Below are 13,997 nucleotides of genomic sequence, written 5' to 3' on the forward strand. Positions count from 1 at the left end.
TAGAGTAGCGTGCTACTCACCAAAAAAGCGCTTTAACACCCCATCAGGGGTAGCAAGCGCTATATACATGCAAACCCCTTTCCCTCCTCTATCCTTCCACTATCCTTCTGAATCCAAATAACTGACTAACCTATCCACCACTCAAATTACTTTCATATTTCACTATATTAATTCAACACTAATCCATTATGGGTTCCGGAGTAGCATGCTACTACCTGCGAAAAAGCGCTTTGACACCTCATCAGGGGTAGTAAGCGCTATACAAATATAATTACAATACAAAACAACCTGCCTCTTCCCTTCCCCTCTATTGACACCTCTAAAGAGGTGTGTCTTCTGGCTTTCATATAAGATGATGTACTACTTAGAAGCTAGTAGTTACAGCGAAGGGGAGGAGCCAAATAGTGCAAAAGAAAGGGAAGACAGGCCTAGGAACAAAAAGGGGGAAAAAACTTCTCAGTAATGTTTTTTGGGTAATTATTAGGTAATTATCTGAGGAAGGTGAAATGGCAATGTTGTAAAGACCCAGGCAGAGTAGGCTATGACTCAGACAATTGGGGATACCTTTTTTATGTGACACTTTGGCCTTGCGCCCCCTAGTGTTCTGGCTTAAGTGTTGGCTGAATAAGGATTTAGTCCTCAGCCAGCAGATTATAACTGACTGTATGAGCCTTGACCACATGTCCGGAATACCATGGCTGAAATATATTAGAGGTTGTCTTGAAGAGTTGGGGCGTCCTGAACTTTTCTTAAAGCCGGATCTGATTGTACAAAAGGATGTGGAGTTTGTTAAGAAAGCTTTTAGCAGTTTAAGGAAGTTAGAAAGAGACAAGCTAGAAGTGCAAAAACCCAGTGTTCGCAAATTCCTGATGCTAAAAACAAACCCATCAACAGAGCCTTATCTCCTGAGGTCATTGTCCACATATGAGCGCTTTTTACTTGTAAGGTTTCATTTGGATTTGTTCCACTTGCTACTCGCTGTCCCAAAAGGGTGCAGTAGAGGTCAGGTGTTAGCACCCTGCAGCTGCGACTGTGAGTCTCTGCAGGACTTGCTACACTTTATGCTATTTTGCAAATTTTATGAGGTACCTCGGAGATATTTTTTAATCCCCCTTTTAAAGAAGCTGAATTTTAATCAGGCTCGCCCTGCTCTTTTGTATCTGCAACTGCTGAAGGCAGACGGTATCTTTATCACCGTGGGTTAGTTGAAATCTACTGTGAGAATGAGGGTATGTCTGGAGACTTAGTATCCTCATCTGGCGGCAGACACCCCCAGTCTTTTATGTTATTATGTTTAGTATATGAAATGTACCCATGGGGTCATCTTGTACTTCTTTTACTGATATGAACTGCATGTAATTTAATTATATCATGTTATTAAGGTGATCCGGATGCTGTGTAACTTTTATGGTTTTTAAACCGAATAAAGTTGTTTTTGATTTGATTTGATTTGACTGAGACAAATCAAGATTGCCTGTAAGTAACCAGAACAGTACATGGCCCAATACATTGCCCAAGTTACACCAAGCAAACAGTTGCGACGAAGCCTAAACCTATCTAGTTGAAATGTGCTAGAACTTTATTGGGAAAAAAAAGTTTAGAAAAAAGGGGTTAAAGCTGTTCATTTTGAACAGAATATGGCATCCAGAGGATTGCTTGAAAGTGAAGCTCTGTCATGTATGAAGCAGCAGGTGCCCGATAAACTACACTGGTTTCACAGCCGACAAATATATGTACCCTAGAACCATGGATAAAATGTGGTCCACTGTGAAAAACATACCCATCGAAAAACCTATTGCAAGGTAAATAGCACTTCTTTTAATCACTGTATGTATCACTGTGGATGGGTCGGGTAATATTCCATCGTACTTCCGGTGCAAGACTATTACATGTGATAGAAACTGGAGATAACCCATGCCACTGTATAATCATTTAAACCCAGGGTGCCAAAAAAGGTATAGCACCATATGAACAATGATGAATGCTTTTGTTCAGTGCTCTTTACACTTACACCATGTGCTGTATGCAAAGAAACTCTGGTCCTAATCATAAGCCTGTTAAAACATAATTTAACTGAAATTGGAGAATCAATGCAGCGTAATACGTATACTTGTATTTGGAACCCACAAAGTTGTATTTCTGAACCAACGCATCAAGTCTTCGACGTCGACACTTGTTCCATCCAAGGTACTCTTTCAGCGGGACCTGCAGGTGTCCAGTAGCCGGCCTGGCCACCATCGGGGTCAGCCTGAACTTTGGATTTACCCCAGTCCAGCACGACCTCAAATAACCCCAAGCACTATATGTTTCTAAGCACTACTTTTTGCCTCATTCTTTCAAAATGTATAACTCCGGTTCTACTTTTGGGATTTTGTCATTTTGGTCTTGTTTTACTCAGAAAAATATCATCAATGTTTCTACCCCTGTGTGAAGTCTTTTTGTGGTGTTTTCATTGTGTTACTGTGTGTGTGCACAAATGCTTTACACATTGTTGCTTTAGATAAGCCTGACTGCTCTATGTCAAGCTACTAGAGGGTGAGCATAAGTTATCTTTTAGTGTGTATCTAGCTTACCCTGACTAGAGAGGTTGTTCTTACTTGTACAGGGTGCATATTCTGACCACCAGAAACCGCAGTTCTAACAGATACAATAATTCTAGAGTGGTGGAGAGAGGTCATATCTGCCTGTATGATCTTCCCTTCTTGTTTCTTTCTATCCCTGACTACATTTCTTTAGTTGCTGGGCTTTCATGTTGTGTTTAACAGAATTCTTGTTTTACGAACCTTGATACATACCAAGAGTGCCTGAAAATTAAACATAACTTTTCACATATTCCCCTCCCATTCTCATTCTCCCTCCCTCACCAGGTCAACTCAGAATGTATGTTCATCTGGAGTGGTGTAAGTCTTTTACATTTACAAGCTTTCATCTTTTGATGCTGCTTAGCTTCTACATTACAGCAGAGGACCGGTGGCAAACCACAATTTGAGTCATGTCCTCTGGTATTAGTCTCATGACCTTCAGATATTGTGGGTATGATAGTTCTCTGAACTCGTGCACCAATAGCTCTATGAAGGGTTGCTATGTAGCATCAGGCCTAAAGCTTATTATCCATGGAGAATGCTAACTTCTGCATGGCCAGAATGTCCGAAATCCATAGAGGCCGGAAATGCTTTGGGGTTGTGTACTTGCCACAGAGTGCCAAGATTACTTGTGTTGCTGCCACTGTCAGCTGTTTGCCTCTGAGAGACTTGAAAGTTTTATATTTTAATATACATATTTTATGACGTTACAGTCTACTGGATACACATTAAGCATGACCTCTTTGAAGACTCATGCATAAGTAATTACATAAAGGTGTACACTATTTTGATCGCTCATGATGTTTTGGCTGCACGTTTTTACATAGGGCAAGGGATGTATTTCCGACCAGGTTATTCACAGGGAGTCCAAATTAACTATTGGCTTTGCATATATACACATAATGGCAATTAAAGAATAACGGGATCATGAAAAAGCCAGACGGCCATGGGCTGCGAAAACCACGCTCAAGAAATGTTAAAACGCCTCTGGAAATGAGTTTTGCTTTGTTTTGTACCTCAAGAAAATTGGTGTATGAGAAAAGGGAGAAGAATACGATTCAAGAAGCTATTTTGTTGCACTAGGTAGTCGTGGTGGGGATTAGACATAAATCAGCCTAATTATATCACCTGGATATCATTTTAACATGGCAGAAGCAGAGGTGCTGATTTGCCTTTCAATTTCCAGCCTAAAGCCAGCCCTGAACACAGTGTTGTAATATTAACGCAGAAATATATAGTTTTCGGTTTCATGGATATTCCTGTGCCAATGACAATAACAAAAATAAAAAAATCATCACTATTTCCAAAGCGGACACCGCAAATGTAATTGACTTTTGGGCAGCTGCTTAATTGGTGCTACCTTTGTGTCTGCTTATTCACTTAGAATGTCTGTGTCCTCCCAGTTAACTCCGAGACAGAAATGGAATGCAGAACGTAAAATACGGAAGAGGGGTTTAGACTATTTGGTGAGGTAATGTCCTCACCCCAATATTGTCAGCAAAAGAGAGTTTGAGTGTGGCCCCTGGAGTGCGAACAGACAGATTCAGTGAGCCTCTGCAAGATGACACTCAAACTGATGGCACTGGAAAATGACTGCCAGATGTTGCAGCTGCCGCGTCTTCGCCACCTGGGTGCCCGAGAACTGAGGTACCTTGAGTGGTACTGTGGTTCCCAGGACTTAGAAGACCCAGCAGGAAACCCGTAGTTGCCGGCTGAGAGGTTCACTCAGACAGCGCTGCCTTTTTTGAAGCTCCTGGGATCCCTATTGTATTGCTGCTCCCTGCATCTCCAACACCAAAATAGCAATGTCCTGCCGGAAGGTTTGAAATGAATCTGCCATTTAATGGTGCTCCAGTTAGCCCAGTTCAGGTTTTCGTTGTCTTTCCTTTTCCATCATGGCTGTTTCTTCCTTGGTGCCTACCTGCTTTTCCCAAACCATTAAGTTTCTTGTCATATGCTTTTTGTTGTCTTTCCTTTCCCTGTACTTTTACTATGTCTGGTTGGAGGATGAGTTGCAACAAAGCCATGTTTTTTTGCTTATTTCCTCGTTCAGGTTGTGGTATGGTTTAATAAAGAAGCCTGACTCATCCCAAGTTGGTTTCATAAGTGCATTCCACAGTGAGTTTGCACAACCACACCATATAATACACCACATTTCCTCACATTGGTGCCTAGCCCTTGGTAACAGAACTTGTGTTTAGCTTTACCAGACAAATAATATTTTGGTAACCACTGACTAAATCTTCCTACAGGACACCTAGGAAGAAGTTTGCAAAGTTGTGCCAAGTTCTGATTATCCAAGTTACAGTTTTCCTGAAGTTTAGCAACGTTTAGAAGAGTTTCCAAAACGTTTGGCAAAAGATTGTAAAGTTATCAAAACTTTGAAGAACTTAGAAATCGACGTTGCCACCCTGCCCCTCCTGAGGATTAATGACCAGAGGGCTCTGTACAAGGAAAGAAAAATTCAGTTGGGGCCTCTCTGCCAAAAGGGAAGACCTGGAAAAGGCCCTCAGGGTTTCAGTGCAAGCCAGGAGAGACCAAGCATGACTATAAAGTTAAATTACCCATGACAGTGGGGATGAAAGGAAAACAGAAAAGTAATCAAGGAGGAGGAGGATGGGGACAATGACAGCCTGCCCTCTACCATGCGTCCAAGGAGGCACTCCACATCTAGTTGTGAGATAAACTTCACTTCAGAAAGGGGGCCCAAAAAGCATAAGGCCCATATAAGTTTCCTGGTGCTAGAAGAGCGAAAACTGGCCTTTGAGGAGAGAAAGCTGGTCCTGGTAGAAAGATGGGTCACGCTAGGCATAAAGAAAATGGTGGCAGCAATGATCCAGAGGTAACAGCAAGGATAGCCTATGATACCAGGTTTCCCAAAAGCACAGCTCCAAGAAATATTTAGGGGGACAACATAGACAAATGCCTAGCATTCTATGAGAGGGCTTTGAGGGAGGGAGGGAGGGTTCTGTACATGACACTGGGGTCCCTGTTATGGGAACTGGTCTCAAATGTGGGGAAGGACAGGCTCATAACACTAGAGGATGGGGTAGATGTATTCTATCCCCTCATGAGGAGTCACTAATTGGGCTGTTTGGTCTGACCCCTGAAGAATACAGACAAATCTTTAGGAACATAGACATGGGTGGACTGTGTGGATGCTTCTGTGAAGTCACAGACGGACTGGATAATCGGTAACAGAGTAGAAACTTATGAAGGGCTCTAAAACATAATGTTTAACGAACACATACTCACTAACTTTTCATAAGAGAGGTTGCACCAGCATTCAGTAGATTCAAATCTATCTAGCCCCAGAGAGCGGGACAAGATGACTTATGGGTGGGTGCACACTTGGGTGCCCAAAAAAGTACATGGCAGAGTTCATAAAACAGTAGGATATCCCCCATTCAGGGAATAAAAGGGGGCAAGGATAAAAAGAAAGCGTCTCCCAATGAGTCCACAAAAGATGCCCAAGGGGAGTCCCAAAGCCATATCCTATTCCAATGGAAGAGGGTACCTGGGAAAGTGGTATGACCTTTTAAAGGCAAAAGGCTGAGTGTAGAAAGCCAGGGCACGAGATAGGAGATGTTGTGTGCACCAAGACGTCACCCACTGGTGACCATCAAAAAGGCATTGCTAGTGTAGGGATGAGGATGGGAGTTGTCCATGGGAATTGCAAAGGGTACAGAGAGGCTACATTAGTTTCCATTGGTGGAGAGGAAGTTGAAACTTTGACCCACTGGCTTCGAGGTATGAAAATGTACAGGAATTTGGCAGAAATCAATGGGTTTGAAGTACAGGCTCTGAGAATAACCATGGAGATGGCCAAGCTGGTTTACCCAGATGAAATAATCCAGATTTTTAACCCTGACAATATTAAAAAATCATATCCCTTAGCTGTAGTAGACTTTGAGTGGGGGAGGTTTACTGTCCCAAAGAAGGCCCCCTACCATCTCAATAGAGTGGCTGCTGAGAAATGACCTTGAGACTGCTGCCTGGGCAGAGGTAGAGAGAAGGACTCATGCAGAAATCCTGGATGTACCTGAGTTGGTTTGTTTCTCCAGAGGAGTGCAAAGGGCCTGTGGAAAAGTAAAGTGATCTTAGGGGCATGGTATAATGGCCGATGGCCCTACAGTCAAGAGAAAGGGTCAGAAGGCTGGTTATCCAACTTCCAAAACTCCTAAGGCTCAGAAGATGCCCAACCCTGAGGGGGACGGCTTGGTGTCTGAAGAGGAGGCTGCTTCCTTAGGAAACTTGCCAGAGTTGGCAGAACTCCAAGGAGCAGGAGGTCCCTCCAGAGAGGACATGGGCCAGGGACAAAAGTCTTGTCCCACTCTTGTAGACCTGAGACAGGTAGCTATCAGGCAAGAACAAGGTGAGTAAGTGTTACAGGTAAGGTATACTTGAGGAGGGAGTCAAGTATAGCAAGGCAAGAGAGCCCAAACCAGGGGCAACCAGGAGAGTGGTGATCCTCCAGCTATGCAGATAGTTTCTCCTTAACCTGGCCCATGACATCCCCTTAGCTGGACTTCTGGGGCCACCTAGTCATAGGAAAGGTTTTTAACCATTTATACTGGCTTCAGGTGTCTAAAAACGTGAAGGAGATCTGTTGTTCCTCTGTCATCTGTCAAACCAGTGACAAGACATGGGAATCCCAAAGGCTCCTCTAATACCACTACCTGTGATGGGGACTCTCTTTGAGAGGGTGGGGACTGGCATTGTTGGTCCCTTAGACCCACAAACAGCATCTGGAAACAGATTATCTTGGTTGTAATGGAACATGCCACCAGATATCCAATAGGTATTCCACTTAGATCAGTAACTGCTCCTGTAGTGGCTAGAGCCTTCCTTGGAATCTTCACCGGGGTTGGGTTCCCTAGGGAGGTAATTTCAGATAGGGGTAATAACGTTATGTCAGCCTGTCTGAAACCAATGTGGTACAAGTATGGTGTGACTTATAAATTCACTACCCCACCACCCTCAAGGAAGGATTGAAAGACATGATCATGGGTTTGCCTGAGAAACTCAGAGAGAGACAGGATGTTCTCCTGCCATGCCTGTTATTTGCCTACAGGGAGGTTCCACAGAAGGGAATAGGCTTCAGTCCCTTTGAGATACTCTTTGAATACCATCTAAAGTGTCCCAGGAGTTTGTTAAGAGAGGGTTGGGGTAGACCCCTCAAAGATCCAAAGCAAGATATTGTGGAATGTATGTTAGGCCTTCATTCTAGAATGGCTGAATACATGATAAAGGTACACAAGAATTTGAAGGCCAGCCAGGACCTTGCCAAAGAATGGTATGATCAAACATCCTCAATGGATTTAATACCAGCCAGGGCAGTTGATGTGGGTGTTGGAGCTTGTGGCACCCAGAGCACTTCAGAAAAAGTGGACTGGTTCTTAACCTGTCCTGGAAAAGAATGGGGAAGTCAAAACCTTGGTGCTCTTAGGAACCCCAAGAAACCTCATAGGGATTTCATTGTGAACAGACTGAGACTCCACCATGACAGAGCAGACATTATAATGCTCATGGTGACAGACGGACGGGAGGGAAAGGAGAGTGAGCCTCTCCCTGGATTGCTGTCATTTAGTGTCAAAGATGGTTCAGTGGAGGGAGTAGTTTTCTCTTTCACTCTAAAAGATGAATAGCATAGGGACTGCTATCAGTTGTTAAGGGAGTTTGCTGGTTTGTTTCCATTGATCCCAGGTTTGGCAACTTTTTGGGCTCATGGTGTGGAAACAGGTGACAGCTTGCCTGTCAAGAGTAACATTTACATACTGTCAGACAAGGTCAAGGCTAGTATTAAGGCTGGGGTTGCTAAGATTCTAGAGTTTGATGTGATAGGGCCATTTAGAAATTCCTGGGCCAGCCCAGTGCTGCTGGTGCCCAATCCCAATCCAAAAGGAGGGAAACATGAGATGAGGTTCTGTGTAGACTACAGAGGCCTGAATGCAGTCATCAATATTGATGCTAACCCCATACTCAGAGCCAATGTGCTCAGTGATAAGTTTGAGGCTGCAAAGTATCTGAGCACCTTTAACCTGACTTTGTGGTACCATAGTGGCACCACTGACAGAAGGTACTTCCAACAAACAACCCAGAAAAGCTATCTGGACTGAGCAGTATAAAAAATACTTTGCAATCCTCAAGGAAGATTTGTGCTCAGCACCTGCCTAAAAGGCACCTGCTTTCAATAAAGAGCTCATTGTCTCAACAGATGCTTCTGGACATGGAACTGGAGCAGCGTTGTCACAAGTGAATGATTTGGGCCAGTTTCCTTTATCAGTAGGTAATTCCTCCTCAGAGACCAGCGTTGGAGTGCTATACAGAGGGAAACATTTGTTGTGGTTTGGTCCCTGAAGAAATCGAATCTGTTTTGGACTGACTTTAGAGTTCAAACTGACCACAGGCCTCTCGGGTGGCTGATGCAGATCAGAGGAGAGAACCCCAAACTGTGGGGTGGTCGATTTCCGTACAGAATATGGACTTTGCAGTAAAATACAGACCTAGGACTACCCATGCCAATTCAGATAGTCTTTTGAAGTTCTTCAACTTAAATTCTGAAAACTACCAGGGTATAGGTTAGTTGCTTATCACGTTTCCTTTGGAGGGGGCTATGTAAGGAAAATGCCTCTTTTTGCGTGATCACCCCCAATGTTTTGGACTGACACTGTTGTTTTGTGTTTCTGAGAGTGCACTGCGGCCTGCTAACCAGAGCTCATTGCCAGTGTTTTGAGCCTACAAAGTACGTGTCTGATTGACCAACACCCAATTAGCATAACTTTACTTACTTATAAGTCATTAGAATATGGTAGCAGTGGCACCCAGGGCCTGTAAGTTAAAGTACTCCACCAAGGCTGCAGCACATATTGTGCCACCCTGGATCTCACAAAGTGAAAACATGTCTCCCAGTCTGTCACTGCAGACTGGAAGAGGAGTTGTAACCTCCTAACTAGATATTGCCATTTAAACTGATGGCGAAGCCCAAACCTCCCTCTTTAAGAAATATAATTCATCCCTGCATTAGACCTGTCAAACCCTAAGGTAGGGTGTTGTTTATTAAAAAGTAGTAAAATGTATTTTTGCATGTCATAACAGTAAAAAAATAAAATCACTGCAGAAATGTTAGTAGCATCATTGGCGAGCACAGTTACACATTGACAACTCAGTGGCGATAACTTCTGAATAGAACTTCTAAAACTGGTACTTCAGAGTATCAAAATGATCATTGCATTAAGTCCAACTTGGTTCCCAAGTCCAATTTAATGTAACTTTTTAGGAAAGGTAACTTTTAAAAAGTTGCTACTCTGTTGCCCAAGCCTTCTGGTGGCCACTCGCAGATGTTGTCTAAAAGACAACCTTCTGCCCTCCTGGAGAGAAGTATGAGCAATTGCCAAGTGAGTGAACAATAGAGAACTGCCATTGTAAGAGGTGCCATCTCTCTTTAGCAGGAAGCAACACATGTTGCGAGCCCAAAAGGCAAGCTTCAAAGAAGAAGCCTCCTTTGAATGGCAAATGGTGAACATACATAAGAGGAGCTTCTCTTTTTTTGAGTTAGTGGGTTTGGCATCATGGACAGAGATAGGAGACCGGTTGCTAAACCGGTTTCTCTGTGGGTGTGTAGCCTCTAGCCCTCAGGTAGCCACACCTGTAGGGTGGGCTACCAAGCTCCACATACCTATAGAGGGGTCTTGCCATTGTGGGAGCAGGAAGAAAAATGCACTCTGGGATATCTAGATACCATACATCGTAGGAAGTCTTTACCAGGCGAGGAGGCTCCTAGTAACCCATTGGCTTGTAACCACTACTTCCCCTGCGGGCAATATCTGAGCATAAATATAATATTCCTAGTACTCAGACCTCAGATCACATCTGTACTGGAAAGGGGACCAAAGAATGACTGCCCTGCTGTTCCCTGGGTCTGGAAAGAAAGGCTCCACCAACCATTGGACTGCACCTGCTGATACTTGGGCTAGCAAAGGACTGCGGCCGTGGTTCCTGGCTCATGGAAAAGTCACTCCTGCACTATGGACAGAAGAGGTGAACTCCAAAAGTCAGTTGACTGACTTCCTGTTACAGCACCAGGGCCACAAAAGCTGAAGAAAACCGTTCTGGACAGTCAGTAGCCACAATCACCTCGTTGCCACTAAGCTCTGCCAATCAGCCCAAATGACCATGTCCCATTGCTCAAACATTACACCCAAGTCTTTTGGACCTAGGAGAGTCATCAGAGTGCAGTTTGGGCACCCAATACAGACACTAGCCTTCGCCAAAGGGAACGGCTGGTTTCAATTGTGACCAGAGACCAGTGGTCCAGTGGCAACTGAAGTTTTGCTGGACCAAACAGGAGTTCGAGGCACATTGACACCTGTAGCCAAAGAGATCCCACCTGGACTATGATTCGATGAGTAGCCCTAGGAAGACTTCTGTTGCTCACAGAGCATCCTCAGCATCTTACAGCATCTTCAGCATCCTATTTCCCTTGCATCAGAACCACTCCAATGAAATCTATAGTGGTTCTACCATAGTGTCTAGGACTGGACTTTAGACTGCTTTGGTGCCAATGTAACTGCCCTACTAATCCTCATTGACCCCCTTGACCATCCTTTTGTGAGATTTGGTCACTCAAAGTGGGACGGAGTAGCCAAATATAACACTATTAAAGTTTTACAGTTTCCAAACTCTTCAGTTACCAATGCTTGTTCACAATTTTGAGTGAAAAGTTAGGATTTGCATCTTAGTTAAAAATCTGTATCTCCAGAACCCCCCAGTGGCCAGTGGTGTTTGTGTATTTTGGTGTCTAAATATTTGTAAAAAGATTTTTTTTTTTTTAAATCGATGCTGGATTTCTAGCATTTTGTGTTTCTTATTTTATTGTTTTGGTATTTCTCATTGCTTTATACTTGGTGCTTTGTTTAAGCCTGATTGCTCGAAGCCACATCTACCCACGGTTGAGCTAAGGTTTAACAAATGAGCCTGACTGGATCCAAGTTGGTTTTGTTAGTGTATTCCACAGTGATATTGCTCAAACACATCACGTAATGCATCAGAATTCTTTACATGGACAAAAATGTGGAAGTAATGGTGTGGAGAAGATATTAATTAAAAAAGGAGTAAGGCAGAGAAAAAGTACTTTGAAAAAAGATGAAAAATAAAATGCTTGTGTCTTCTGTTAAATTGACTTTATTCATAGAGAGCAAGATTCAGCAACTCTTCTGCCACAGTGATGTACTATAAGTCACTCCGGCCCATGTGTCTTCGAGGTTTCCCACTTCTAAGGGAGGTTGTTCTGTACCCAGAAAAAAACGGTGTTGCCACTTTAACATGTTATTCCCATTTCAGGGAAAATACTTTGTAATCCTTCCTAACTGACGGAGAGATACTAGCTACATTGTTAATTTGTAACTGCAGTGTCTCTCTGCATAGGTAACACATTCGTATAATGAGAGTCTTAGTGTGTGTGTGGCGGGGGGGCACATACACACTAATTACACACACACTAACAAAGCACATTATGTATCCACCGCCATAATACCGGTAACCCCAAGATTTTAACTAATAACTGTATGATAAAAAAGACCCCTACTCACTAGAATGCAAAATCAAAGATAAACTTATATGGTTCACATATGCATTTCTAGCTGCACAAAAGTGGGCCAACACACAGTGTTTTAATAAGCCTCCTAACATCAGTCTAACTCGCAGTGCAGAGAGTCTACTTGACACACATATTTGTCTCCTGAGAAATGTATTCCTTTACAGCATTCATTGTACACAGAAACTGATATATTTCAAACGATGCAGATATTAAATCCTCTAGCATACTAATTGGAGGTTATTTGCAGTAATGGAAACTATTATACTAAAAATAAACAATATTCCCATAGTGAAATAATTTGCATATATTTCCATATAGAATTCATTTCCATAACACATATTATTCTCTTTGAGTATGCAATAAATAATTACCAAAACAGTACATTTTATTTCTTACTTCTTTCACTCGCTTCAAACAGTATTACATTTTTTTAATTCTAGCTACATGCAACATTAGATGCCTGCCAGATCTCAAATGATCAAAAATCACTTTCTCAAAGGCAGAGAGAGACTTTGGAGCAGCCAAACTCAGTCATTGCAAGTCAGCATTTAATTGAACTGTAGCCATTTAACTTTGCATGAAAGAAACGTTTAGGAACTATTTGATCAGCTCCGTTCTGCCTCTGTTTTGTAGCGGAATCATACATTCTTTACGAGCTCATGAGACAGTGTAGAAGAGGGCTGCAAGGGGTTCTTCCTCGCCAGTCATCACTCGGACGTCAGTGTTTTGGAGGGGATAATACACAGTGCCTCTGTGAGTGGACGATCTGCGTAAGCAGCAAAGCCTTTTCTAGGGCCATGGGAGACGCAGAGTACTCCATGTGGCACACATACCTGCCACAGTCAACAACACAAAGGGGGGACTTTGCCTTCTCACACCAGACTCTACTGCTTCCCAGCTATGTAAAAGGTCAACACAAAAGTAGAACTAATCCGACAAATCTATTTTAATGAATAAAATATAGAGGCGAAATAGAAATAGCGTCGGTTTCATTTTCTGAAAGACAAGTGGTGCACTCGATGAACTGATATTTTAAATGAGGTGGTCAGATGGGAGGAGGCAAGTGGAAGCTGGCAGCCAGGCAATAGAGGCTTCTATGTACATCACTGCTGCAAAAATACCTACATGCTCACTCTGCAGTGTTGCACATTGGCGTGCAAGCTGCCTGAGGTGGCCTACCTAAGCTAGCAGCGGTGAACAATACCCTGGACTGCTGTGGTGATAGTGACCACCAAGGCCTCAGTCGAGGGCCAGGAGCCACCGAGCTATGAAGGTTAGCATTGCCTTCATATTCAAGCTCTTTGCTAAGGTTTAATGTCATTACTTTCCTCTGGGCACAGCAAAGCAGAACACCAGAGAGTTGACTGCTGCATTTCACAAGGTAAGCTTCAGAGGCACCATGGTCTATCTTTAAGGAGGGGTTGAGTGAGATCACTGCATACATTCTCCACATATGTCTACCTGCAAAAATACCTACATGCTCACTCTGCAGTGCTGCACCTTGGCGTGCAAGCTGCCTGAGGTGGCCTACCTAAGCTAGCAGCGGTGAACAATACCCTGGACTGCTGTGGTGATAGTGACCACCGAGGCCTCAGTCGAGGGCCAGGAGCCACCGAGCTATGAAGGTTAGCATTGCCTTCATATTCAAGCTCTTTGCTAAGGTTTAATGTCATTACTTTCCTCTGGGCACAGCAAAGCAGAACACCAGAGAGTTGACTGCTGCATTGCACAAGGTAAGCTTCAGAGGCACCATGGTCTATCTTTAAGGAGGGGTTGAGCGAGATCACTGCATACATTCTCCACATATGTCAACCTGC

Source organism: Triturus cristatus, chromosome 1_2 (assembly GCF_964204655.1).
Source record: "Triturus cristatus chromosome 1_2, aTriCri1.1, whole genome shotgun sequence".
Lineage (NCBI taxonomy): Eukaryota > Metazoa > Chordata > Amphibia > Caudata > Salamandridae > Triturus > Triturus cristatus.